The sequence below is a fragment of the Aythya fuligula genome, chromosome 3 (genome assembly GCF_009819795.1).
Source record: "Aythya fuligula isolate bAytFul2 chromosome 3, bAytFul2.pri, whole genome shotgun sequence".
NCBI lineage: Eukaryota > Metazoa > Chordata > Aves > Anseriformes > Anatidae > Aythya > Aythya fuligula.
In genome coordinates this window covers 111196585-111224398 of record NC_045561.1, presented here as the reverse complement: position 1 = coordinate 111224398, position 27814 = coordinate 111196585, and the positions used below count along the sequence as shown (strand labels likewise).

The following is a 27814-nucleotide window of genomic DNA, read 5'->3' as shown; positions in this document are numbered from 1 at the left end:
AAATTAAGTCAATGCTTTAAGAAACATGACAAGTGAAAGGTTTTCTTTAAATAAAGTTTGACCATAGTAAGGCAAAATTAAGGTTTATTTTTCCTAAAAAAAAAAATAAATAAATAAAAAAAAATAAAAAAAAAATAAAAAAAAAAAGCAAAGGATTACAGGCACTCTCTGCAAGTGCATCCATCTGCCACTATTTTGAGATGTGCCCACTGCCTGTTAGCTCTCTGCGAGTTCTCTCAAATTACTTTTGTAAATAGTGCTGGAAGGGTTGGGTGGCATTTAGCTTCGGCCACTCCAGACCAGCTAAGGCAATAATGTTACTCAAGCCAATACTGTGTAATGCCAGTGTTAAGCCTTTTGGCATACCCGCTGTGAATGAGGTATTTCCAGAAGTAGGAGCAGCTTTATGCAAGGTGAACAGGTGTGTATTTAAGGTCTGCTCCCAGGGTCCAGCCAGGCTCTGCCCTGAGGGCACTCTGAATACACCAGCACCCAGATCTCCACCATCATGAAACAGATCCTTTCCTAAAAACAAAGTGTTTCGGCAGCTGTGAATAGCGTTGTGCTGAAAACTGACTTAAAAATATTAAATAAAAGAGATTACAAAGTTCTCAAAGAGGATTTAAATACAGGCAGCAAGTCAGCACTTCACTTCCTACAATCCCTTCCAAGGGAGATTAGGGGACAAGGACTTGATACCTTGAAAGTAAAACAGCTACAAAGGACGCCGATTTTCTTCCTTAGAACAGTGGCCCCAGAAGATAAGAGGCACAAGTACTTATGTTTTAAAACCAAATAATGGAAGCATTTAAGAGATACTGTCAATACAAATATTAAAGGAACACTGTCAGCTTCACATCAAGATTTTTAGAATAAATCTGGAAAAGTTTGAAATAAAGAGTTTGGCTTTGTTTTATCATTAACTCTGTGGGCCATAAGTAAATATATATATACAGTAATAAATATATAAATGCATGCATGTATATCCATGCATGTGAACATATTTATGTGCACATACACACAAAAGTTAGTGTAATTGATGTCAGCAACAGAAAACTAAGTCTGACATGAGACTGACATTACCAGCATTTAATGCCCAAACAAATCCTTCTCCTGATTTTGCACAAAAACAAATCTCAGAAAATATCAGCATCTACTGCTTTGTTTTTGTTGCTTATAAAAAAACTGGGCATTAAGACAACGCAGTCTATCCTGTTACAGGTTAAATGGGACGTTTATTTAAGACAGTAGGCAACAACAGCCCCTGTGTCCAGCGAAAATAGTTCCAAATTCTTGCAGAGTTCTGCCAATCCCCCGCCCCATGCTGTGCAACCAGCGCATGCTTTTATTGCTTCAAATCTTCCCTGGAGACCTTTGCCACTCGCACGGCCCCGTTCACTATCCTTTTATCCTGACAGACCCATAGGAGAGCAGCTTTAGGAAAAAGGTGACCTCAAACATCCCTCAAATTCCTACTCTCCGCATTTCTACAACAACCCAGTGCCAGCTCTGCTTTCCCCAACCCACAAAGAGAGGCGATGGAACTGGCTACTTCCCTTGGTCTCGCAACAAATAAAATAAAGTGGGAATTATGCTTTCCCTCTGCCACCAGTCTAAGCCTGCGGCAAAGAAGTTCTAAGATACCTTAATCCTTCTGGCTGCCTTCCGTCATGCTGTGCCTCCTCGATGCTCACAGCTCTCCCATATTACTCTGTAATAATGCCAGCTGGCCTCCCTTAGCCAGCCTTTTTTTTTTTCCCCCCTTTTAAAAAAAACACACAAATTAAAAAAATAAATACAGCAAAATAAACTCCTGAATATAGTATTTCATTCATGGGCTGGTTCTTACCAAGTTGTGACTTATATAATTAATCATAATTCAAGCAGGCATAGCATATGAACAATTATTTAAACATTTAAAAACAAAGTGGGTTGCTGGCTCTTTACAATGCTGACATATTTAGCACCCAAAACAAATCCTTTTACTGCTGTCTTTAAAACAAAGGCACACATTTTCTAACAAGTGAGATCTCATATTGCAGCACTCTCCATCCCTCTGCAGGAAAAAGGCTATTTTCAGTAGTAGAAAGTGCTGGGACAGCCAGTTACAGAAGTGGTTCCACTGGGTGGAAAAAATAGTTTTAGCTGCATACCCAGTTGATGACAGCCCCCTCACGCCATTCAATGTGAATTTTTCAAATTGAAAGAAAAATGAAGAAAAAGCAGAACTTTCACATATAACACAATTGTGGGGAGCAGCTGACTCACCAGAGGGCTGTGCAGCAAGCTCTACCTGCAGGCATGGTACGCAGCAGATGCGGCCAGGACCTCTTCAGTGATGCATGGTGCCAGGACAAGAAGCAACGTGGACAAACTAGACTTTGTCTAAAGATCCGGCAGCACTGCTGTGCTGGGCAGGTGCTGGAGGCTACCCTGAGAGATTCTGGAGTCTCTTCCTTGGAGATCTTCACAGGACACCTGGACACAGGCCTGGGCACCCTGCTCTGCTCCTTACTCGAGCAGGGCCAGGACCAGACAGACCCAGAGGTCCCTTCCAATCTCAGCCATTCTGCGGTTCTGCGATAAATATTTGCCTCCTACTCACCATGCAACATCACGAAGAGAACAGACCTATTTTTAGCCCATTTTCCTCTAATACCAATAGCTCTTTGAATATATATTTTTAGTGGTTAAATTACCATTACTCCAGCCTCCTTGCTCACACTGGTGACTGTTTTAGGCATCCTGTCACCATGGGGAGGGCAGATCTCTATTCATCTTTGCGTTGTAAAGTCTTCTGGAGCAAGTCTGTCTATTTTATATCCAATTGGGCATAATGACTTAGAAATAAGAAGTTGTTCTTGTCTTTCTACTCTCTCCCACATGTCACGCACTCCTGCGGATAAACTTGCAACACACAGCAAGCTTTAAACCACTGTGGAAAACTCCCAACCTGATATTCTTGGTACAGACGTTCGTTGAAAGCGTAATTTTTTGAAGGCCAGCACTCTGCTCATTTCTACAGGCTCTAACCATTTCCACAAAATCAGTCCGGACTCACTTTTGTTTTTAATTTACACAGAACAAAACATAAAAGGATCCTAGAGGCTAGATCAAGATAGGAACTGACATGCCTTAGTGAATGGGTTTTAGGAATTTGAACTCCAGTGGCATTTATAAAAATCCCAATATAACTTTCTTGCAATTATTTCCCTCCCTAGTGCTTAAGTTTTCAACAAAAGGCACAAAAATAAAAGCTCAGCCAAGTTCATATGTTGCCAAAATGGTAATGTTAGAATGCACTGTGTGCCCTCAGAGAGTTATCACAGCCCTTTTACTTATTAACTGGGCCAAAGAGGATAGCTTCAGTGTTTTCACAGCACAACTGAAGAATCTCACATTTAACTGCTCCTCTGTCCAATTTAGCTCAAGGACCTAAGCTCAGGTCTCCTTAAAACACAAAGATCCAAATTGCCTACCTTCACACTGAACGCAGCTCATAACGAAACCTGAGGCTTTTTGGCTCTGTATCTCTGTAGCTGACCTCCTCATTTGAGTCCTGCTTCGTGAAGCAAGAAGAGATAAGAGTGACATGATTTGTGTTTTACTCTTATCCAAAGAACTTGCTGAGATAGCTAGGAAGACACAGACGTAGGACTGAAGTGCTAACATCTGATTAAACGCAGTCCAACAAATTACACTGCTTCTTTCCCCTACCCCTCAATTGTAAAGTTTGGGACAGGCCTTCTTTGATACGGAGGGGGAAGAACCCCCCCTCCCAAATCATTCCCTAAGAATTAATGCATTTTCTAAAGCCATCCCTTTCCTACTTCATGGAGGCTGTGCTGTTGCAGGGATTTGGTTATGACTGTGACACAAACCAGAGCTTCCCTCTCAATGTCAGTAGCATGGAAATGCTTCAGACACAGCCATCAGCTCTCCCAACAGCAGCAGCAGAATTTCTCCTCTGGTCAGTTTTCACTAATGCTATTCGCAGTGGAGGAACTGGCAGGACTCATCCCGATTTCATTCTGTACCTTCTGGGAAAGCTGCGAGTAACAGCAGAGGCAGTCGCAGCCTAAATGGGCTGGCTACAGAAGCGGTGGAGCTGCACCTCTCTCCTGCCAGCAGCACACAGAGAGGCAGAGAGCCCAGGGTCAGCCTCACATGAAGGTCTGCAATCCCTCTGATGTATCCCAAAAAAATCAAACCTGAATCACAGAGCAACTGCTCTGTGACAGAAGACAACTGCAAGTTTGCCGCCATCCTGGTGGGCTGCAGGCAGCTGTTACCTGTCACGAAGAAGAGCTGAAATTGTGCCTCTGAATTCAGATCAAGTCAATAAGTGCTTACCAGCCTGCTGGTCCTGGTCTGAACCATTCTTCCTTCCTTTTCTTTCTCTATTCTCAGAGTTGCCAACAAGTATCACAATAGAATCTAATTAATTTTCACTAATGAGTGGGAGTCCAATTGCTAAGCCAAAAAAAATTTTGTTATGTGCAAGTAAGCAAACAAGTTAATGTACCATAAACCGTGTTTTGTTCATTTATTTTGACAACCATAGTTTGCTTTTAATTATGATACTTCCTAGCAGCCTAGTTTGTCCATCTCCTTTGCAGAAGTACTGAACCCTTTCACATGCTACTGTTTTTTCCCCAACGCTACTATTTTTCCCCTAGAGAAGGGAAATAAATCCACCAAACCAACTGATACTACAAACACTGGCTGCCCTCGGTCACCAGAAAAGCTGAGAAAGTAATGAATGGCAGATGAACCATGTTTTTTGTTTTGAACCTCCTTGTAGGGAAGGATACACCAGTGGTACTTCCCCATGCCAGAGAAGATTTTGTTTCAGGGATCGTTCCAGCTCTTTGGCAGACCCCATTTGGTTTGTACCCATGCTGCTGGTTTTCTTTTCAAGCCAAAGATGTCCAGCTAGATTTGATGACAAACCAAATTTGTCACAACATATCTGTAAAATAACACATTTCAACGTTTCACTGACTTAAACGCCTAAGTCTTCCTCCCTACTCTGGACTTGGTTTAGGGAGTTTCCCTATTTTTGCCCCGCATTCCACTACTGCTTCTGATTTTTTATTTTTTTTTTTTTAAACTTCTTATGCCATTTCTGGCAAGTTCAGCCTAACACATGCAGCCACTTGTGAAAACACCCATCACTCTTCTACAGGTGCATAACAGGCTTTCTTTTGACTGCCAAAGATGTTGAAAGAGTGTTTTCCTACAGTATTGAACTGTAGATTTTTTTTTTTAGTCAAGCAAACAGTTGACTGTGTTCAACAGCCTTTTGTAGAAAGGAGCAAACTCTGACTTCTCTGATGCTCAAAGCAAAAAACCTTCACCTTTTAGGTGAGATGAAGGTGAAAGCATCTGTAGACCACTTGCTAGCAATAAATGTTAGGTGCATTTCACCAGACAGCAGGTAACTAGCAGGGGAACCCTCCCAATTCCTGGGCTTAATTCCCACTTTCAGAAAAGATGGGGTGTGGACTCTGGAGCTGCCAAACAGGCACATGATTTGGCGCACACAGATTCGCTGGGTGTGTGAGATGCAGGTAGGTGCCAGGTGAAAGTAGTATGTCATTTCAAGAGGAGCTGCCCTAAGACACTAAGGCCTTTCATCCCATTTCTAGGTGGCAAATACCGAGGCCAGCAGAGGCTCTTCGTTCCTGGAGCAAAGGCTACAAAGAGCCAAAAAGCAAAACGGGAACTCATGGCCTCTTATTCCTAAGGTCAGAGAGTTCCTCTGCAGGGTTGGCTCAGTTTCAGAATGAAAAAAGAAGGTGCCCATCCAGTTTGCTAGAGAGTAACACATTCCCCCGAAGGGCTGAATGCTTTTAACCATTTTCTGCCACAGCCACCATTCAGAGCTTAAAGATTTGTTGTACCACCCGCAGTTAATAACTAATGGAAAGAAAGCCCACCAAGGCAAAGATTAAGAGATGATTAAACAAACCAATAACTTTTTTAAAAAATTATTTAGTTATTCATACTCAAGCTGGAAGCATAGTCAGTCCCTCTGAGAGCACAACTGGAAGACAATTTCCTAATCACGTAGTTTTCAACTACAGAAATAAAACCAGGACGAATTTGAATAAAAGGCTTGAGCACTTCACAGCTCGGAGCAATGAGGTCAGTGCATATAACCTTCTCATTTACTACTTCCAGCTTTCTGGAATGTTTTCAGAATTGTAAAACGGTGCAGCTCATCTTTAACTGGAAGTCACCTATCCCAAGTAGAAACTTTTGCTCTGATTGCTTTCCTTTTCCCTGTAAGCCAACTTTTTCCTTCTCCTGTGTGGAGGGAATATTCCCACTCGATCCATCCATGGCTGCATCCCTCTATCAGCAGCAGGCAGCCACGGGTACTAAGAAAGGACTGGTGCGCTGCTAATGCGGCAGTACAGTAGCTACCTGGCAGCTGCCACAGCAGATTATCCTTCTTCTAATTCTCTCCTAAGCTCAAACAAGTAAAGCTCTATCATCTCCTTCCTGCACATCCCACTTTCCTGCCGTGGATGTTCCCCTTCTGGAGGGTGCTTTAGATTTCCAACACCCTCCGTGCTCTGATACCTGCTGCTTATACCACTCATCTCTGCAGCAGCATTACCCACTGCTGCTCTGATCCTGGCCCGAGCCCCAGCTCTGTGCTCTAAGGATATCTTCCTGCTGAAGAGGAGCAGTCCTATTCCACAGCTCTGGCTTCCCTGTGCTAACGAGAAAGATATCTGACAGCTATTGCCAGTGTCTGGGCATCATACATACCAAAAAGGCTCTTCCTACCTCACCACTTTTGGAGGCTGTTGAAAGCCACAACCAACATGTTTTGTTTGTTTTTCCTTCCTAGGTTCAGTCACATCAACTTCTCTGTACCACTTCCCAGGTGGCTCCATGGCAGTCCCCATTGCAGCCACCACTTTTCCAGGCTCAGGAAGCCACAACTCAGCCTCCTGGACACAGCTTTGGAATTGTGTCTGCTACAGCTCTGGTCCACTTTCTCCTGTATACCATCTTCCCCAGCTCCCTGCCAAGGTCTCTGGGGTTGTCAACCACCACAGAAATGAACCGGGACAGGTTGATGTCTTGCCAAAGATGCTTAGTGTCCTACTGTCTAGTGTAGGACTGAAACAAAGAAAATTACTTCATAAAATCAGTTATTTCATGGAAATCGAAAAAAGCCAGAAGCCCTAGGCACTGCTGTGGCAGCATGACAGAAAACTTCTGTCATTTTGTGGTGAAGGACCATTCTACCTTCTGAAGGAAAAAAGATGGCTGAGTTATCTTGTCCCCATCTATCCTGTGCTGACCGAGAGGGCCAGTCATAGATGTAAATTTTACCTTTACATAACCAAAAGAGCCTTTAGCAGTTGGGCAGACCTGATACTTGTCACCGCTACAGCCTCCCCAAAGCTCGGGCAGCCCTGACAAGCTTCAAGGCCCTGCTGCGGCCGAGCCAGCAGCCCACCCCCAAGGGGCAGGTCACCTTCAAGGCTGCCCATGCACAAGTGATGCTGGCCTACAGGATGGGCTACTTCAGCCTCGAGAGAAGCTTCCTACATGCAAATCCTGCCACCAGAACCGGGAATATATTCAATCTGAGAGCCTCAGGGCAAATCCCTTCTCCTCTCGACATCTCAGCTTCCCCATCCAGAAAAGTTCGCAAAGTCTGACATTCACAAGTGAAAGACACTGCAGAAACGCACAAAGTCACTGAGACAAATGGAAAGACTGGGGCCAACCAGACAATTGCCTCAGATTTTCCAGAGATGGTTATTTATTCATTCCTGCATTGTTTCAGGAGCTCCGAGAAGCCGTGACTGTGATAGAGGTCCAACAGTTGCCAACTGAGTATTTTTCTTTAATCACATTTGATATTGTTCTTAAAGCAGCCTGCCAGCTTCTGGAATCATTTGATTATATACAAGTATTACTTCAAAGCAAACAAACAAGGGATACATTTTTATTTGTTTGTTTCAGTGTTTATAAGTGATATTTTCTATGAATTTGCAGCGTGAAGGAAATTCATGGTACTTATGTTTGGATCTAATTTTCATGAAAATTAAATAAAAACAGAAAAACACCAACCACCCAAATCCTTCCTACCCTCCAGTAATTAAGTTTCCACAAAAAAAAAAAAAAAAAAAAAAAAAAAAAAAACCTTGCTAGCCAGCCAACTTTGTTTAGGATATATTTCATAAATCAGGGCTGTTCGGCTTAAACCAGCACAAGTGAACATGAACGAGAAGTGGAAGCCTCACAGCAACTGCTCAGACACCTGAGAGATGACAGCTAGACCCCAAAGCCACATTTGCTGGGCAGAGGGAGGGAGGTTTGGTTTGTATTTTTCTTCCCCAATCAAATTTTTGAAAGATATCTAGCCTGACTTACTATAAAAAACAGCAGGGGAGAATGAGTGGTATAGGGAAAAGAGACAAAAGCAGAAGTGCACCCAGCTGCCTCTCCTGGCTTGCAGGACCCCAATGCACACTGGTGCACTGCAGCACAGACCTGTTTGTAGGATGCAGGGAGGACCTGAACACAAGACCACCAGCACTGAACATACCACTGCTCCACCTTGATCTGACAGATACCTCAGGGACTGCATGGGTTGCTGAATGGAGGGGGCATGATGTGCATGGAGTCATACTATTCAATCTTCCATTCCTCTTTACGTCTTGCTAACTGGAATTTAAGGAAAAAGTTAGTTTTGGATTCTCAGAGGAGTAAGGGAACAGCTGCAGTTTAGCAAGTCACCATCTCCTATTGACAAAAGACTTGATAAAGAAATGAAACATAACTGCAGGCTTAAACCCTTGAAGTTAGAAATCATCATCCTTCCACAGATTTCTTTACATTAGCCTAAAGACAGGCTTAGTTCTAAAGACAGAATACAATCTGATTCCGATTCCCAAAAATGACTTCATCTGTAGGAACACTCAGAAGAGCCACTGATCTAAACAAAAGAGACACACCGATCCTTAAAAATCATCCATACTGAAATAAACAGATTGATTCATTTCATTTCTGGTACAGCAAGCTAGACTTCTTCCAAGTATTTTAGCTAAATTAATATGGGCACCATTCTGGAAAGGTCATGGAAAAAAAAAACAACCTGAAACAACTGTTCACCGAGACAGAGAAAACAATACCAGAAAAACCCTCACTGTCTTAGCTTGAGCAATAAAGCAGTTTTGAAGTGCCACTATCAAATCAGTAGTATTGCTTCCTTGCTCTCTGTACTAGACACCTAAATCCAAGGGAAATACTGCAGACTCAGAGAGGGCTCAGAGGACCATAACAACAATATTTTGGATGTGAAGACTCTTACTTGAAGGCAGACTGAAGACTGAATAGCAGACTTTAGAGACGAAATAAAAATGTAAAATCGTGACTAGCACAGAAGTCATAACTTCGGTTTCTCTCCTCTTGGTCTCATAACAACAGGGAATTCAATAAAAGCTACAAGTTATAGAGCAGATAAAAATAAGATACTCTCAAAATGTCTAACCAGACTGCAGAGCTTGAAGCCAGAAGCTGTCAAGACCAAAAATGCAAGAATTCCTTCAGAAGTCACCAGACATATATATGGTTAAAAACATCCAAAGATTTAAAAGACCATGATCAGAACTGTTGGTACAATGTGTTTAACTCCTAAAAATAGTTCCTAAAAGGTAGTAAGAGGTAGAGATGATTAAAACTGCCCAAATCAAAAGGTCACTCCTCATTTTATGAACAGGCTGGCCACAAGAACAGCTGGAAGTCAGTATCTGATGAGGTGGACCAAAAGTCTGAGAGCTGCATAGTCAGACTGACTGTTTTTAATCTTCATTTGACCATGAAAATTGTGTTTTTCAATAAAATATTCACCAAATTAAATAAACATTCTTGAAAAAAATCTTTCACTACCAGCTTGAATTTAAATTAAGACAAAAAGCCTTATCATGTGTCCCATTTTCTTTCTGAAAGCACATGAGCAAGATCTTCCTTCTCTAATGCTCATCATATTATCTTCCTTAGCTGTTCAAGAGGGTACAAAATTTAGAATATTAAGAATTAATGTCTTCAAAACATGCCCAGTTTTTCAGAAATACAATTTAATCAGTTTCCTAAAATCACATTTTAGCAGTTTGAACCTCCATAAATTCCTACAATATTTATAATAACAAACAGTACATGCAACCAGCACCAGTTTCAGCACAGAAGCTACCAACATTCTTATGTAAAAAGGAAAAAAATGGGGTGCTTATTCGTTAATTTGTTTACTGTATCAAATATCCAACTATAACATCTCTTTTATGTTTGCAGTTGACCAAGTGGATATTTGAATCTTTTAATTAAAGATGATTTTTTCTTTTTGACATCCAGGTAGCTGTTTGTCTTTAGAACTTTCATACCTTCAAAACTAGGATACAAAAAGGCATGATTTAGCAAAATTACCTCATTTGACCTGCAAGGTGTTTTTTTTTTGTTGTTGTTGTTGTTTTTTTTTTTTTTTTTTTTTAATAGCCACTGCTGCACTAATTTCAACAGCTCTTTTCCAGAGCCTTTTCATAAGTGACCTACTGGATGAAGCCACCAAGGTGAGGAGTTTTATGGCCAAATGCGAGGTCCCTGAAGCAGAGCACAAAGCCGAATGCCCTCAGACATGGGGGAGGGATGGGGCTGGGTTCTCCTCGTGTATGGTCTCAAGGGCCCAGGGACCGGCCACCATGCTGGAGCTCAGACCCCTTCCCTGTGATCCAGGCTGTCTTCCTCAAGGCAGTAACAAGGATTTAGGTCAAGCACTGATGGCCCCTGACTCTACCAGTTTTTTAGTCATTTTTATTAAAAGAAACCCAGCTGGCATGGCCCAAAACAGGCCCTGGGGATGGCCTGTGAGCCCCCGTAGGCCCAAGACCACAGGCTGTGTAGATCGGCTCATTCAATAGGCCTATGTTTCTATAGGACATTTAAGACCTATAAATCGACCTTGATCCCCAGCAATTAACATTTACTACCTGCTTTCTGCTTCATGCTGGCTTGCATCATCCACAAAACCCCGTTTTCTACACACACAAAACGCTCTTGGAGAAGCTCCTTTCTGCACCTTCAAGTGGACTTTCACAGAATCACAGAATTGAAGGGGTTGGAAGGGACCTCGAAAGATCATCGGGTCCCAGCCCCACTTTCCTGCCCACTAATGGGTAGGACCAAGAGTTAGAAACAGCTGGTTTTGTGCTTATGTCAAAATTAAACCACATGGATTTTCTTCCGTTCCAGTCAAAGCTGGATGTCAAAGCATCCACATTTCTTCCCCTCCCTGGGGTCACTGCCAGTTCCTCTTGAGTTTTGGTGGGCAGGCTGCCTCAGAGTGCAAGAAAATAATAAAATTGTGAACATTTTTCAGCTTTATTTTGGAGCTCACAACATGGAAAGACAGGCTCCCTCTGCCCAAAAGTATTTTTACAAGCAAGGCAGTCACCTGGCTCCAATGCAACCATAGTGGGGGGATTTCCAACTTCCAGTCTGCCCCCCCCCCCTCCCCCCCAGAGATGCCCTAAATTGACATTCAACAAGATTGAGGAAAGCAGCAGAGTTAGCAAAAGGTGACAAGTAGTTGTTTTTGATAAGAACAGTGTCTGCTGAAACACATCAAAGTAAAAATTCAAGCACTGAATAAACAGCATGTTTATAAGATTTTTCAGTCTGGTCTGGAACAGCTCTAGGCTACTTCTGTCAAAAACTGCTGTTGGCTATGTGGTACTGCTAACTGAGCAAATAACTTCCAGAACTTTGCCACAGACCTATACGCCAAGATGAAAATATATTGAAGTTAAATATGTTGCTGCATATACTTTGGAAGCCAAGGAATTATTTCTGATACAATAGCAGTAGTGTTAATAAGTTAGCACCAAGATACAAACAGCAGACAGGTCAAATCCTTAAGTCACTCCGTAGGAAACCCAGATATGTGCTTGTTTTAGCTCAGAATTACACTGAGACCTCATATGGTCCTTGCTAATGAAATGAGAGGAAGCAGTAGTATCTATTCCCAGTGTAACAGCAGGGAAACCAGATTGCAAGGTTCTTCTGCTAATATGAGTTACTATAGTGTTGTGGGAGCTTTGCACTGTTGCAATAATTGCAGATTTAACAGGCTTTTTCATCCTTCTCACCTTCAAATCCTCTCTCTCAGAACAGCTTAGTGCTGCCATCTACTTTTTTTTTATCCTAACAGTTTTGTTTTTATTTCTTTTTTTTTTTTTTTTTTTTTTTATCCTAACAAAGTTCTTAGCAGACCAACCCACCTGCAACACCACCACCATCTCTTGAGTCTCTACAGTTGGGTCCCCGGGTACACTTATAGCCTGTCACCATACGCAAAGTTGAAAGCAGAGGAAACTAAATACAGGATTGGATCCAAAATCCTTTTAACGCTAATTTACACTCAAGCCCTCAAAGATGGTGGAAGAAATAAAACACAAGCATTAACCACAAGATCATTTTTACAACACTTGCAAATATAAAGCTAGTAAATTCAGGGGGTGAAAAGGTGGTAGAGACATGGGGCATCAAATCTTCAGGACAGTTCTGGAAAGCAAATTTATCTTACTAAAAATGTTATTCAAAGTTTCAGTCCCAGAGGATTAATAAAATTTTTACAAGTCATTTATTTGCACAGATACTAATACCACTGGAAAAAAAAATATATATTTCCAGGCTAAAGGATCTATCATCTGAATAACGAGGCTAAAAAACATCCAGGCTTTTTACTAGGAGACTGCCTGCTGCTGATCAGGCAGGAGCTAGTCTTGATTAATTCTCCACCTCCCTTTTTCATCGCACAAATTTATTTTTATTTTTATTTTTTAACTGCATTTTGGAGGGATCAAGAAGCGAAGCCACAGCACCTTTTGCCTCCCATCAATATCACGTGGAAAGAGGGGGCATCTATCCCCACTGTGTGCTTCAGAGAACCACGCTGCTGGCATTGTTCCCCTTCATTCCAACCAAGATAACCCTAACCTCCGTGGGTTATGGTCTGATCCCTAAAGAGATCATGAAACCTCTTTATTTAGAGTGGTGGTGGGTTGGTGGGTCTACGTCCATACTTACTTTGCTCCAGTGATGTGCAGATTTTTGATCAGAGCAGTATAGAAAACAAAAAAATAAGAAAGAAAACCTACGTTTCATTGCAATCCCTTTTCATTAAATAAGCTACTTTTGGCAAGCAACAGATATGCTCTGAATTATTCCCATCTTCATCCAGATGGCCAGAAACGTAACATTGGGTCCCAAACACAGGTCCCTGAACTACATTCACAATAGGTATCCACATCCCTACACAAGCCACTCACAGCATGTCCCACATACATGCCAGGAGGGTCCTCCATAGGGAGGAAGATTTTTCTTACTGCCCTGCTTATGCGTTTCAGCAGAGGCTGTTCGGATCCCTGCCCAGGTTTGCAGTTTGGTCTCCCTGGCTCATATGACCCTGGGGCCTCTGCTGAGGCTGCAAACAAGTCACAGGGGCTCTGGTAGAGTGAATACATTTGTCCACAGGGAACCAAAAGGAATTAAATCACATTATGCACACTGTACCAGGCTGACGAAGGTCACAGATCTGAACTGGGGTAGTCCAACCTTCAGCACAGATGTTAACTTTACAAGGAAGCACCCTAAAAAAGGGTGAGAACATATTTTCAGCAGGGGATTTTTTTTTTTTTTTTTTTTTTTGCTTCCTGCATAGGCTTTATTTCATCATGGAAAAGGAATGGGAGAAGAGGAAAAATAAAACCAAAATATAGTTTTAAAAATAAAAGCCTCATTTCCTAGCTGTCATTCTTGCATTTTGCATGTCATGCCTGAGCATTAGCTGCTGCCAAATGCAAGACGTCAGGTCCATCTGGCAGATGTATACTTCCCTGGCTGCCAAGCATTTCCTTATGATGCAGGGGCTTTACTATCAAGTGTATTCTTGCAAATTCCAGTCTCCTAAAGGAGCAGGGCTCCTCAACAGCAGCCTCTGCTTTGCAGAGCCCTGGAAGGAGGTAAATGGAGGTACACCTTGGTCACCCAGATTACCTATTGCATGTTCTTGGTATGATGGCCAGTTTCCTGGTAACCAGTGGCTATACCAGCTGGGGGAGACCTGTAAAGAGGTCTTTTTGATTCAGATTATCCCTAAACAAAATTAAGGATTACTTCGGAAGCAGAGGGGAAACCCAACCATTCAGGCTGACATCATTACTTACTTACATATAAACACAGCCAGGAAATAAGCATATGTATTTATATATAAACAAAAAAAGCTATCTGTACAATGTTTTATACGCTGCTTTTTCATCCAATATTTACTACTTTATTCATCACTTCAGAAAAAACTTTATCCCCAAGAAATTGGTGATAAAATGCCCTCTGGTGGGCGTGACTGCAGACCTCTACAGCAGCAACCACCTCCTGAATAGTTCAGAGGCTTCAATATATTCTTGGGATTACTATTTTTAATAGAGTGAGACAAAGCACACACTTTCTATCCAGAAGAAACAGAAATACCCCTGGCTAGTGGGCCCATTTTCTACTAAGTATCTAGCTTAAAAGCATTTTAGGTTTCTAATCCAAAGTTTAAAAAGAGAGGAAAAAAAAAAGCAATTTCCTGTTTAAGCATTCCATGATCCACCTTTTTTTTTTTTTTTTCTTGCCTGTTTAGGATATTTTCTCTTCTACAAATACAATGACAAGAAACTGAAAAGGAAAGTTGCATTAGGTTTTGCTTTGCCTCAGCATAAGAGGTTCTTGTAGACTAGAGCAGAGAAAGGAAAGAAAATAACATTTCCAGAGCTTGCAAATCATTTGTCCTTTTGCAGCACAAGGCTTGGCTAAGAAGGAGGCACTAATTGTACACACAAATAAATGTAGCAGTCCCAGAAAGAGTTTACTGCATAAACAGAAGAGGCAGGGATGGAAAAATCCTCAGAAATAAATTGAAGTTAACGGGATGTGTTTTACCCTTAACATACTCAATAATTGTGGGTGGTGCATTCATCAATCCTAGGTGAAATAAATCGAAAGAAGGGAACTGGAAGCTTAAGACGCAGTGACTGAAGGGGTAATGCAGCAACTACAGGTCAGGCTACACGTGCAGCTACTTTGAGGATATATAAAGAAAAAAAGGAGAGAGACAGACTCTTTGGTAGCACAGCCAACGTGGAGAAGGAGAACCACCAGGCAGAGCCAACCACACAAGCCTGACCACCTAACATGGCCATCAGAAGCTGCAGTTGTACACAGAAATGGAACAGTACTAGAATAGATTATGTATTTTCCTAGTTGTTTTTTTTTTATTATTATTATTATTATTATTTATTATCCCTGCTCCCCAAAAAAGAAAAGCTTCAGAGTCACAGTTAAATAAGGAACAGCAGGGTAAAACATTCATAACACATGAAGGAATGTGGAAGAGCACCACTGCTCTCCCTGAGGTCCTTGGGGAGCCTTCGTGCTTCCATCTCATGCAGGATACGGCACTTTCTCTACTCACCCAGATGGTCAAAAAATTGTTTTCAGCTTCCATAAAAGCAACTGGCAGTTAATTGTTGTTTTATGTTAAGAATATATATAGCTCAAAATTGCAGATGCATTATATAAATAATGGGGTTAAGCTTTTTTTTCTTTTAATATGTTTCTGTGCATCAGCACTTCACTTCTGAAGTGTTCTTGGGCTTAAACAATGGTGCGATTTAACATTTATCCTCCCTTTTTCTAACCTTTGAAAAAAGCACACTGGCAAAAGCCCCTCATTTATTTGAAAACCACTCTAAGTAACACACCCCTGCTCTGTGCAGAGCTCCATCCCTCTCTAGTGGCAGCCAGGTCGCATACCAGTGATAAGCCTGCTCCAGGCTTGGCGAACAGATGGTTTTTTAGCTCAGACATTAGAAACTTCGAGCGTAAGATTCAAAGATCCTCCCCATTTGCTCCTCTTTGCCAAGAGCCCACCCAGAGGTTCAGAGTTACATTGACAATTTGCTTTGAAGACAGAAGCTAAGAGTTTCAGGGAGCAATGCTGTCACCCGGTGCTGCACTGTACAAACTCTGTCGCTGATTTACGATCATCGCTCTTGCAGACATCCCCAGACATTGTGTTGATTGCAGCTCCAGCTAAACTTATTTATCTCATTAGATAGAGCAAGCCAAGATTAAATACTGTATTTGTGCATGTGGTTATACATGCATAATGCCTGGCCTCTACAATTTTGCCTAAAGTCAAAACTAACAGGTTTTCCAGATAGAGATTAGCACTGACATTTCTTGGATCTTATCCTGCTGGTTAGCCTTTTCCTCAAAGAAGCTTTGCTCTTAGAGTAGCAATTACAGGTGTAAGTTGAACTATTTCTATTTTCCCTAACCCTTTGAACAAATGTGTGTGTTTATTTGTAATATTTTAACATATAATGCATGCTACTACGCCTGTCAAGCAGAGGGGAGAGAAAACCACCTTTGTTGTTTGTTTATATCTTTCAGTTTTCTAATCAAGAAGATAGCCCAAAGCTGTACGATTCTGACTGCTTGTGAGTTTAACAGAAACCTTTACGTATAAAAATAGAATTTACCCTTTTTAAAAAAATATATAAGAAACATCCTCTTAGGTAGACTTGTGAAGGACAGTAATCAAATTAAAATGTTACAGGTCTACCACTAAAAAAAAAAAAAAAAAAAAAAAAAACCACCAAGAGCTGGCATGTTCTTAATTTTGCAAGGTAGTGTTTAGTAGGTGGGAAGGCTTGTGATATGCTGCCATATGCAATGTCATTTCAGGAAGCACCTTAAGGAAATCTGAGCCTGTTTGTGTTTCTCTGAAGATGAGTAACTGCATGAGAAATAGCTTGGCCTGAAAATAGGAGGAAATAAGTTAACCAGGACTTCCACTCTGATTGCATACAGCAGGAGCCTAACCAGTCTACTGGCTTCTTGAGATCAGAAGCCCAGAGGTACCTAGTGCCTGGATTAAAACACCTCCTCAAGCAGTAGATGCTCCTGCTGAAGCCACACCTGCATTTACATCCCAAATTAGAGTTCAAGCTTCTCAATGTCACCCAACCAGGTGTCAATTGATCTCCAGTCCAGAGTACCTTACCTGTCAGAGCACTGCCACTGCCTACGCCTCTTCAAATAAAGGAGGCAGCACGGCACAGGGGTGTGTTTTGTTTGTTTTACTTCCATTATTCTTGAAATACAATACTTCAATAACTTCACTGTTGCAACCACAAGATTTGTCTAAGAACGGTTTTTAGAAGGCTTTGAAGGATGCTGCTGTGAACTGTTCAAGTGTGATATTGAAACAGTGAGTTTAAGGAAAACTTGCTGCAATTTCTCTTTTAGCGAGAGCGCTCCCCCCCCCTCCTCGCACTCACAAAAGCGCTTTCAAATTTTTTTTTTTTTTTTATCTGAGACAGGGGAAAAACAAACCAACCAAAATAAAGGGTATCATGGCAGCAAGCAAACCACAGCTCTGCTCTTCGTTCCTCTTCGGCTGCATTTCTGTATCAGAGCACAATTTTTAAAGCCAGCCCTGTGTTTTTACAGACTTCAGGCAAGACTTTGTTTCCTTACTTCCCATGCCATTTCTATGCTCTATTTTTTCCTCCTGTAAATAACAACTCAAATATCAGCCACAACTTCCCATTGCCATTAAGTTCAGACAGAGATAAGGCTGTGATGTTGCAGAACTAGAACTGTCCAGAAGTTTAATCATAAAATTACACTTTTCTTCCAAAAAGAAAAAAAAAGTGCTGGAAAATAGGCTTTACTTTAGGGATTTGATAATCTTGAAGAACATTTATCTAAGATTTCCAGGGTGCCAGATGTAACCTCATTTAATTCAACAGTTTTGGGCCAAGGATGACTTTGGCCCATTTTATAGTGCAGAATGGAGACAGGGGGGAGGGGGGTGGGGAGAAAAGGAAGGACAAAAGCGTTGGAGTACCTGCACCACACAAACCCAGGAGATCAGAAAGATAAACCTACTGCGCTACTCCCCTTTACCCCCCCTATCTTTTGCAGCCGCTGTCATCTGTGGAGATTTGCAGGCTTTCTTTGACCTTAAGACCTTCACAGTTGAATTTCACAAGCGATTTGTTCCTCGGGGTGCAGAAGCACTGCACAGCATCAGACACATATCGGAACGTGTCAGCTCCACAGGTGTTAACTAGTTCAGGATTTGGTCCGCAGTTCAGCAGCTCTGGTGACAATTTACACATCAAGATCAACCGGGAGGTTCCCCAGAAGGTCCCACACCACATACCACGCTCTTACTCACTCTAGGCAGTTTTTAATCCAATATCATTACATTTGTTTGCAGTCTCAAGGCTGAGACTTCAGAAAGCAGGAGGGTGTTTTTCACCCCAGGCTTGTACAGAGCCCATAAGAAGCATAATAAAATGTTGGCACAGGCAGCAAGCCTCACGGCTTCTGAGTTTGAGATTGGGCATTCAATCCAGCCGGCACAAAATCCAGACTAGTATCAGCGCGAGATAAGAGTTAACTCACAAAGAGATCAAATCCAGCTCATTTCTGTCTATGCAACATCGATTTCTAAGAACTACATGTGTGTAACCAAGAGCAACATTTGATCTGAAGCCTAATACCTTGATGTCCAGCTATTATAAAACAGAAGCAAAAAAAAAAAGTAGCTACAAACATTTGACTGATGTTGCCTGCAAGCTGGGCACCGCAGAAGGCTGCGCCAGCAATTTATATTGACAGTATTAAGATGGGACATGGCAAACCATGCTATTAGAAGTAATTGTACAAATATTTGGAGTTCTTTTTTTTTTTTTTTTTTTAAAGAACAGAACATGGGGAAATACAATACAAAGCCACAGACCAAGAAACAAGCTACCACATGCAAATACATGCAAGCTTCTCCCAGGTTAATTCTCCTCTTAATGCAATATCGATTGGTATATTCAACGTTAGAAACATGAAATGTTGGGGAGGGGGGAGGAAGCAACACCCTGAGAACTGTGAGTTTTGCTTAAGTTATAAATACTTTCCTCGTATGATCAGCCAGAATTATAATAAGGAGGGCAGTGAAGTATATTTAACATTTCGCCTTGTGCTGCATTAGTAATTCTGTCAGAGGTGACCTGGAAATGTTAGCTTCAGACTTTCCTCACCCTTCACCCGAAGCAGCCTTTTTCATGACCTCTCGTCACATTGTATCCTTGCTATAGCAGGCATTTCTCTGCTCCCAGTGGGATACACTACAAGGTGTCCTTGGTACTGTCTAGGCATTTCAGGTGCAATCTATCGAGCTGTTTATGGAACGGAGGGGGGCAGGTGGGGAAGTGGGAGCAGTATTGGACAAGTGTCTCTAAGTTAAGCAAGTCACTCGGGGGGGGAAAAAAGGAAGAAAAAGAAGCCACGTACCAAAATCTGTCTTCTGATTCTAAAACATCAGTTAGATTCAAGAACTGTGTACAGCCCTAGTGTGAAGGGGGAAAACAGGGTATGCATCCAGAAAAGGGCAATAAACCCTCAAACTGCTCTCTTGGAATTTAAAGGAGTTGTACGAATTTGACATTTCTTATAACAAAGGACTAGCCTTGAAGAGAGCAGAGTATTCCACAGATATGATGGAGAAAATCTGGATAGGCTTTGTTGTACCTATTCCTATCCCCCAAGAAGGGTGATAGGAATAAGGGGGAAGAAGAAGAAGAAAGTCTCAGCTTCATGGTAGCTTTCACTGACATGGATCTTCCATTTCTTAAACAGAACCCTTAAAATATAAACGCTGTCATACAACCAGGAAGCCACTCATTCCCATCATCCAGGAACTGCTATCTATCCCAGCATCCATTACTACCCACCCAACTGTAGGGAAAGGTGTTCCTTCAATCCTTTTCCTCCTGTCACTCACAGCATCCTTCTGAGATAGCCCTGATATCCTCTAATATGTCTTATTATAAGAAGTCATTCAGAAAAGGGCAGAAGACAAAAGGAAAAACAAAAAAAAAAAAAAATCAAAAAAAAGAACCAACTTTCACTGCTTCAGAGTTCCCAGCCTCGATACTTCAAGTAACAACAGCATCAGGCTCAACAGCTCTGCCTAACTGCCCCCAAATCCATAGTTTAGAATCTAAGCACAGCCAAAGGGCTGCTTCATAGCATATAGTTGAGACAGGTGACCTAGTTTATACACTTCACATACACACACACTTCTATGCTCTACCCCTTCCCAAAAACATAAGGGGTTTTCATCCAGAGTTAGCAACTTCTCCCCACCCTGTTCCCAAACTTCCCGATGGAGTAAGGAGTAAACTCAGTAAGATATTGCTGAAGTTCACGGTTATTCTGTAGCACTTGATATAGTTTCAAAAGCATTTTCCAGACATTTATATACCCGACAACATTTTGTAGTATGAAGTGTTCCAACTTGGCATTTCTTCCCCACTCTTGGCAAGCAGGAGAATAAAATTGACAGAAAGTTGAAAAATGAAGTTTTTGAAATACACAATATGTCAGGAATCATTTAATGAATTCAGGTGCTCAACAAGCTACAAATCAACAAAAATTTGCAATACATATATATTTCAAAGCACAGGTAAACACAGCTGCAGCCACTTTAAAGTTATTTCATGTCATATAATTATTGCGATGAACTTTCTGAACTCTTTGCCCTCTCTTCTTTTGATCTGCAGTTTTCCCAGCCACAGGTAAACTAGTGGCATTTAAATTCTTCTTTCTAATTAAGGAAAACAGCATGGTTAAGTCTCAGACTGAAAAGAGAAACTTTTCTTTGAGTAGCTACAGCATGCTGTGATCTGCAAACCCACTAGAGCAGCATTCACGGACCAAAAAAACAAAATCCTCTAACAAGGTCTGACAAAGCGTATCTCAGAGCTGAATTATCTGATTTAAGTATTAATTACTCATCAGCACAGACTTTAAGAAGTATCTGAAGCAAAAGCTCTTAAAAATCATACTTTAAATCTCAGGTTTCTACTGTCCATGTTGCAATGCAAATAACAGTTTTGTTTTTGCAGGGTTGTTTTTGTTTTTTTTTTTTCCATTAAAAAAAGTCAAGATGGATAATAAGTCTTTTCTCAAGGTTAAAAAATAATCAGTGGATGGATGATTTAAGTCCAGTTGAACAGATCGGGCACATCTTGAGTTTGAGACCTACAGCAGCAGTATTGCCTCCGATACTTCTATGGGAACTTGAGGGATTCTTCTCAACATCTCCCAACTACATACACAGTCCAAGAAAGCCACCTCTACAATACCTGTGTCTCATGGCTCTTAGTTAACAGGAACATTGCAGAGGAATCGCATCAGTCAGATTTTCTTGCAAACTGCTGCACTGAATGAGTTCCAAAAGGTAACCCCTAGAAGTTATCTGATTTTTTTAAGTCAAAAGCCATTTTACCTATATTTATGTAGACTCCAGAATTTGAGACAATTTGACACAAACTGTACGTTTGTGCGCTCCAGTAAGCCAAACCAAACAGAACCTGAACAGAAGTCCTAGCACTTAATATCACCTTTTGCTCACTATTTTATTGGATGGCAGTGAATTAATAAAAAAAAGCAAAACAGTACAAAAGGAATCCTGAATTCATTACAAAAAGTCTGTCTTTGTCTGTAGTTGGAGCAGACTCCTTCAGTGAATCAATATTATCATTACAAGCCAGCATAAGCTACCTGAAGTTTAAGACCACTGAAAAGCCATGCATTTTTCTGATGTTAATGCCAATGATGGCAAAAATCCAAGTTCAGGATATTTGAAAACCTAGACCTGAGCATCACAGATGAAAAAAAAACACAGCAGCACATAAAATTAAGGAAAATGGTCCCATGTTCTAGATATTCTAATCCACAACATAAAATTATTTATGGAAGAGTGTGACTAGGAATTCAGTTCCTGTCATTTATCAGATGGTCAAGACAGCACAGAGGTAAGCGGCTGCATAATAACAGCACTAGGAAGGCTTCTCGGGGCATCCCTGGTATCAATTTTCTCCAGTCCTATTTTAGCCCTAATAGGTAAACAGTGCATATTCAAAACCTGGGAAGCGTTGACTTTTAAAAACCTGACAGCAAGGCGTTCCTATAGAGATTTCTAATCTATTTCCTTTTAATCTCTCTCTTTATAGCGGAGGACGAGTTCTTTGTACTTCTGGTAACAAAGGCAGCACAGAAGTGACAGAAGCATGTCAAAGCTGTTTACATTTCATACGGCCTCGTACGCGGAGCTGCTGTTGGCAGGGCACTTCGCCAAGCAGCAAGGAGCCCATTTTCCTACAAGGAACTTCCTACAAGCGTTTGGCATCACTCGGTATGGCAAAACCTATTCAGGGCTAAGCTAACCCAAACCCAGAAAGAAAGAGATTTATTTTTAAAAGAAGTGATGCAACAAAGGGTTAATACCGTAATTTCAAAGACCTCCAAGTATATTTAAAGCAAACTTATCCGATTTGTATTGCTGTGGGCTTTATGATACAGGTCAGGGTGAAACCTATTGATACAGCCCAGTTTTCATGGAGAGACGAACACATTAAGTAAATACAGGCATAACTCACATAATTTAATGATACTGTATCATATTTATTAAGGTTACTGAATCAGCACGCTGCAAGGCCAAATGTTGCCAAATGGAAGAACTGAAATGAGGAAAAGAAGAAAAGAGAGCCGAAGGGCCAAATAATTTGCTAACCCACACTGAGACTTCAGCCAGCTAAAAGCCTTGATTATGGCACAAAGAATTAATGGTCTGAAAACGATGCAGACCTCTGTGGTGCATTATGAAGCTGATGCTCTGCAAGCAGGAGCTTCAGGATCAGAACTTCAGCTTTCCTGACTGCCTGGTCCTGTCACCTCTGACAGCAAACCCAAGAGGATGAGCGTTGTCTGCAGGCAAGTTGTTGGGAGAACATCCATCATACCATGCTCAACCTGAAGTTGAAGAAGGGATGGTTGACGAAGGGATGCTTAAACACAGCTAACATTGAAAATACTCCAGAACTCAGAAGTACAAAAAAATAAAAATTGGTTTTAAGATTAAAAGAAGTCCCACAGCAGGGATATAATGGATGGGGTAGAGGGCTAAACAAGACAGGACAGACTGGAACGTTCCTCTACTTTTACACATCTAGGGGAACTTTTTCCCCTAAAGCTTTGTGTGAGCTCCTACCACAGCACATGAAGCTCAACATGCAGAAAAAGGGGAGAGGAAAAAAAAATGTATATATTAAAAATACACTTTTTTCTGTGCTTCAAAAGACATGGCTGCATGGGTTTTTCAGAACTAAATTAAAAGGTCAGGAAAACAAGTAGGCATGGACAAGACTGAACTGCAGATGAGCACAGAGAAGCAGCAGCGGGATGAGCACCAGGGACTGAAAATAGTTCAGGGCCCAATCCTGGCCCCAGCTCAAGTGGGGCTGAAGGGGAACGGCTGCCATGGAAGCGATGGATGGAGACCTGGGAGCAGGAGGACGCATGGGAGTGGAGCGCTATCAGTGAGACGAGCACAGGCAGCCTGGGGATAATGAATTCTCCTCACAAACAGGCATTAAACGTGCTAGCACCAGGTATGGTTCACAGCAAACCCAGAAATCACATCTAATTTCTAGACGAGTCATTACGGGCGGGCACGTCCCTCTCCTTTCATTGAGAGGATTTCCAGTCACCACGCACGCTATGTACTTTTTATTGCTGTTTGAAGAATAAGAGCAGCCACCCTGACAAAACGCCAGCCTAGAAGAAGGAGAAAAAAATATAAAGAAAGAAAGAAAAAAAAAGAGGTGGTTACTTTCTTCTTTCGAGATTTCTGCTCCTAAAAAACAAGTGAACAAGGGAAGGGTTTGCTTCTGCACACAACCACTTTTTGTTCCAGCAAGACTTCACCAAAATCTCCTTCGCTAGGCTGTGCATCTAATATATTGGGCATGTGAAGTATGACCATCACTCATTAGAAATGTAATTAAAAAGTGACAAAACTGGATCCCCCCCTCCCCAGCGTGCAGATGAAAACCAGTAACCCTGACTCTATTTGTAACCATGACAACTATAGAATATTTTATTTCAGTAATATAATTCACACCCAACGTTTGCTCATAGGTTTTGTTGTTAAGGGGAAGGTTGACACGCTGTGCACACATTTCATAAGCTACCGGAGACAACAAATACAGAGAACTCGGGCAGTGCTTGGGATCGAGAACCCGGTACGTGTTTCATCGCTCGTTTGAGACCCTCTGCAGGAAGCTAAATGAGCACGAACAAAAATCCAACCAAATTAAGCGGGAATGGTCATCACTTGCAAGACAACAACTCGGTACAACTGGATGTTTTCTGACTTTTAAATAAACTGCAGCGATGTGCCTGTATTTTAGGAGAGCTACTAACTCAAGCCCTAAACTTTAATTTTCAATTAAAATATAATATGCATTTTTCACTCCCTGTTAGGAAACACCAGAATAGATGCTACTGGAAGAGGTACCTATACGAAGGGAGGCAATGAAAGACGTGGTTCACATATGCTGGCTAAGTCTTATCCTGGATGGGTCACTAAATTATTTGCATAGCTCCCATATTTCATCTTAAATTGAGGACAACTTCCATAAATACACACAATGAAGACAAGTTATAAGAACAAAAAAAAAAACCTGTACATTATTCAGAGAAGATTAAACAACCTACTGAGCATAACTAAAGTTTGACGCAGATAAATGTCAGTGTAAAATATGGTTGTACTTTATTTTTCTCCACACAGGGAAAAAAAAAAAAAAAAGAACAAAAACCATTAGCAGCTTAAAGCAGAATATAACTAAAATAAGAAGGCAGACACACACTGTTGCTTTGTTTTGGAGGAAAGAAAATTACAAATGAAGCTTGCTGGAATACTACGCCTTCCCTTACACAGATCATAACATCTATCAAGGAGGATTTAAAGTTTCAGCAGATTGCTAATTATAAGAGACAGTAATACTATTATCTGCAGTCACCTTAAAGCTACAGCAGGTTGATTTTGAACTCTCTCAAAACTGACCTCAGACGGGTACCCCGATAAATGTTTTATCGCTGCAAGGCTCACACACAACCACACATACACACTTGCTCTGTTGTTTTAAAGAAAAAGCAAGGGAAAAGAAAGTTTCTCCATTTATCAGGAATGCAGTATATGTAATATTCCATTAAAATAAATAAGCCTTCAGCAGACATGCATGCTTTTTTCTTTTTCCCCTTCATTGATGGATAAGTGAAGGACCCCCCTTTAACCCCGTTAGCAGAAGGCTCCGTTTTTGTGAGCAGTTTTCACGTAGAACAAACAAAAGGTGAGCAGCCAACTGCATCACCAGGGCTCCAAATTTTCGGTGGTGGCGGGGAGGCTGATTTCTCCGTAGCGTTCTAGGAACGTTTTCGGCTTCATAAATGAAGCCGAAGGGTGGAAAACAAAATATCTCAGACCACGAGCAGACAGTGTTGGTGAAGTGTAGGAAAACCAGCACCAGCCATCCCCACAACTCCCTTCCTCCAGACCTTTTTCCACCCTCAGGGGAAGGAAAGGAACCTGAACCCGAGAGCCCAGGGCCCTCGGACCTGCATCCCCGCACAAGGACAGCCAGTCACACCGGCTCAATGTCAAAATAAAAAAAAATAATTAAAAAAAATAAAGAAAAGTAGCTTTCGCCTCCCATCCTAAGCCAGCCCTTCCGAAAGCAGGTACCCAGGGGATGCGCCTCGGTGCTCCTGCCGGAGCCAGGCAGCACTTCGGCTGAGAGATAAGTTGCCAGAAAACAACCCGAAATAAATAAATAAAGTGAAATAAATACAAACCCAACCACCCTAAAGCGCGGCGAGAGGAAAACCCCAGAGCAGCCAAACACAACCTCCCACCGGCGGGGACCGGCACACGGCACGGAGCGGGGAAAAAACGCCGAAGAAGTGGGATTTTTAAATATATATTTATATATTTTAAGGGAATATTCAGCCGAGAAGTTGCTGCCACGAAACCGCGCCGAGGGATGGGGATGGGGGCACGGGGAGCCGGCGGCGGGTGGGCGCCGATCGCTTCCCGGCGGGTTTGGGGTGGCGATGGGGGGGAGATGAGGACATAAGGGGGGTGATAGGGACAAGGGGGTGGCGATGGGGACACGGGGAGGGGACAGGGACACGGTTATCGCGGAGGAGAGGAGGGAGGCGACAGGGACAGGGCTGCGCGGGCGAGCGCCAGAAGTTGCGGGTGCGCAGCGAGGGGGAAGGGGAGGGTGAGGGGGGGGGGCACAAGATGGGGACCCCCCTCCCTCCTTTCCAAAAGGATTTAACCCCCCAAAAAAAACCCTGGGAGGCAGCAAACCGCCTGTTATTTCATCTCCACGAATAAGCCCGATCAGCAACCCCGCGGCGGTCGGGGGGCTGCGAGGGGAGGCACGCAGGAAGTTTTCGATGCGGGCGCAGGCGCAGGCTGAGGTGAGGGGGGGGAGGTTGGCGGCGGTGAAGGGAGGGAATGGAAGGGGGGGGGGGAGGAAAAAAGAAGAGAGAAGGAGGCAGAGGCTCCGCGGGCGCGCAGCCGCCGCTTACCTCCCTCCGCGGGGGGCGCAGGGAGGCCCGGGGGCCGCGTCGTCAGGCGGCGGGAGGCTGCGCGGCGAGGGGAGGCTGCGGTGGTTTGCGCATCGCAGCCTCCGCCGCTTAACGCAGAGCCCAGCGCGGCGCCGGCAGCCGGGAGCCGCGCTGGAAGCCGGGCAGGGAGGCTGGGCGAGGAGGTGGCGGTGTTAGAGGCTGCTGGTGCTGCTGCTGCTGGTGGTGCGGAGCAGCGGGCATGCTCCCGTCTGGCCGCCTTCCCCTCACCTACTGCCCGCTTTAGCCGCGGAGGGAGGAGGCCGGGGTGCCGGGGAGAGGGGCGGGCCGGGCCAATCGCGGAGGAAGAGGGAGGTGGAGGAGGCCGGGCCGCTCCGCCCTGCACGGGCCGCCTTCCCCGGCCTCCCTCCCTCTCTCCCTGCCGGTCTCCCTCCCTCCTCCTTCCCTCTCCCCCTGCCTCTCTCGGGAGCCTCCCCCCTTGCAGCCGGCAGCGGGTCTCTCCCCTTCCATCTCCCCTTCCATCTCCTCGTCCCCTCTGCCGCCCGTCTTTGCCCGTCCTCCGGGCCGCAGCCCTGCGTGCAGGTGGCAGGGAGCCTCCCCCCAGAGGTCACCCGGCTGCCTCCCAAAGTAGCCTCGTAGTTGGAAAGAAATCTTACCCCGCTTTATTAAATCATCTCTCTCCGGGGGCGTGCTCCAAAGCCTCTTGAAGTCCACGGGAGTCTTTGAATAGGTCGGTACAATTCGCTCCCGACAGGGCTTTTTTTTTTTTTTTTTTCATCCTTCTTCTCCTGTTAAATATCCATCGCGCTTGGAGTCACTACAGATTTTACGCGTGGAAATCTGCATCTGTCTCTCTATTCTGTGTAATCTTGTCTCCGTGCGTGCCACTTTGTAGTGAGCTTTCTGATGTGTACGCAATCTGCATATGCTGTAGTTTTACCCGCAGAACACTTTGTCTCTTTATATTTCCTGCGAGCATTAAAAAAAATTAATAAATTAATAAAAAAAATAGGCTTAATAGAATTCTCTTTCTCCGTACTTTTCCAGTTCGAGACGCGTCGTGGGGAAATGCACGCTCCGCCGTGTTGGAAGGGAGACGGCGGTGCCAAGTGACAGCCGAGTGAGGCAGAGGGAAGGAAGGCAGGGGAGCGGGCAACCCACGGAAATGGGCGACCACACGATGCTGAGAAGAAGGGACACGACGCCTAGCAGGAGGCAGGGTGCAGTGTTAAAAGGG

The 27814-nt window shown here is 43.0% G+C and overlaps 1 protein-coding gene across 1 annotated transcript in view; it reads right to left on the bottom strand.

Moving 5' to 3' along the window:
* The window catches only part of KLHL29 (kelch like family member 29), a 389804-nt gene extending 362973 nt beyond the window's left edge, over positions 1–26831 (bottom strand). The window contains exon 1 of the mRNA XM_032185708.1: positions 26581–26831. The gene's annotated coding sequence lies outside the window, so the exon portion shown is untranslated. The remainder of the gene's footprint in view (positions 1–26580) is intronic.
* Positions 26832–27814: the final 983 nt, after the last annotated feature.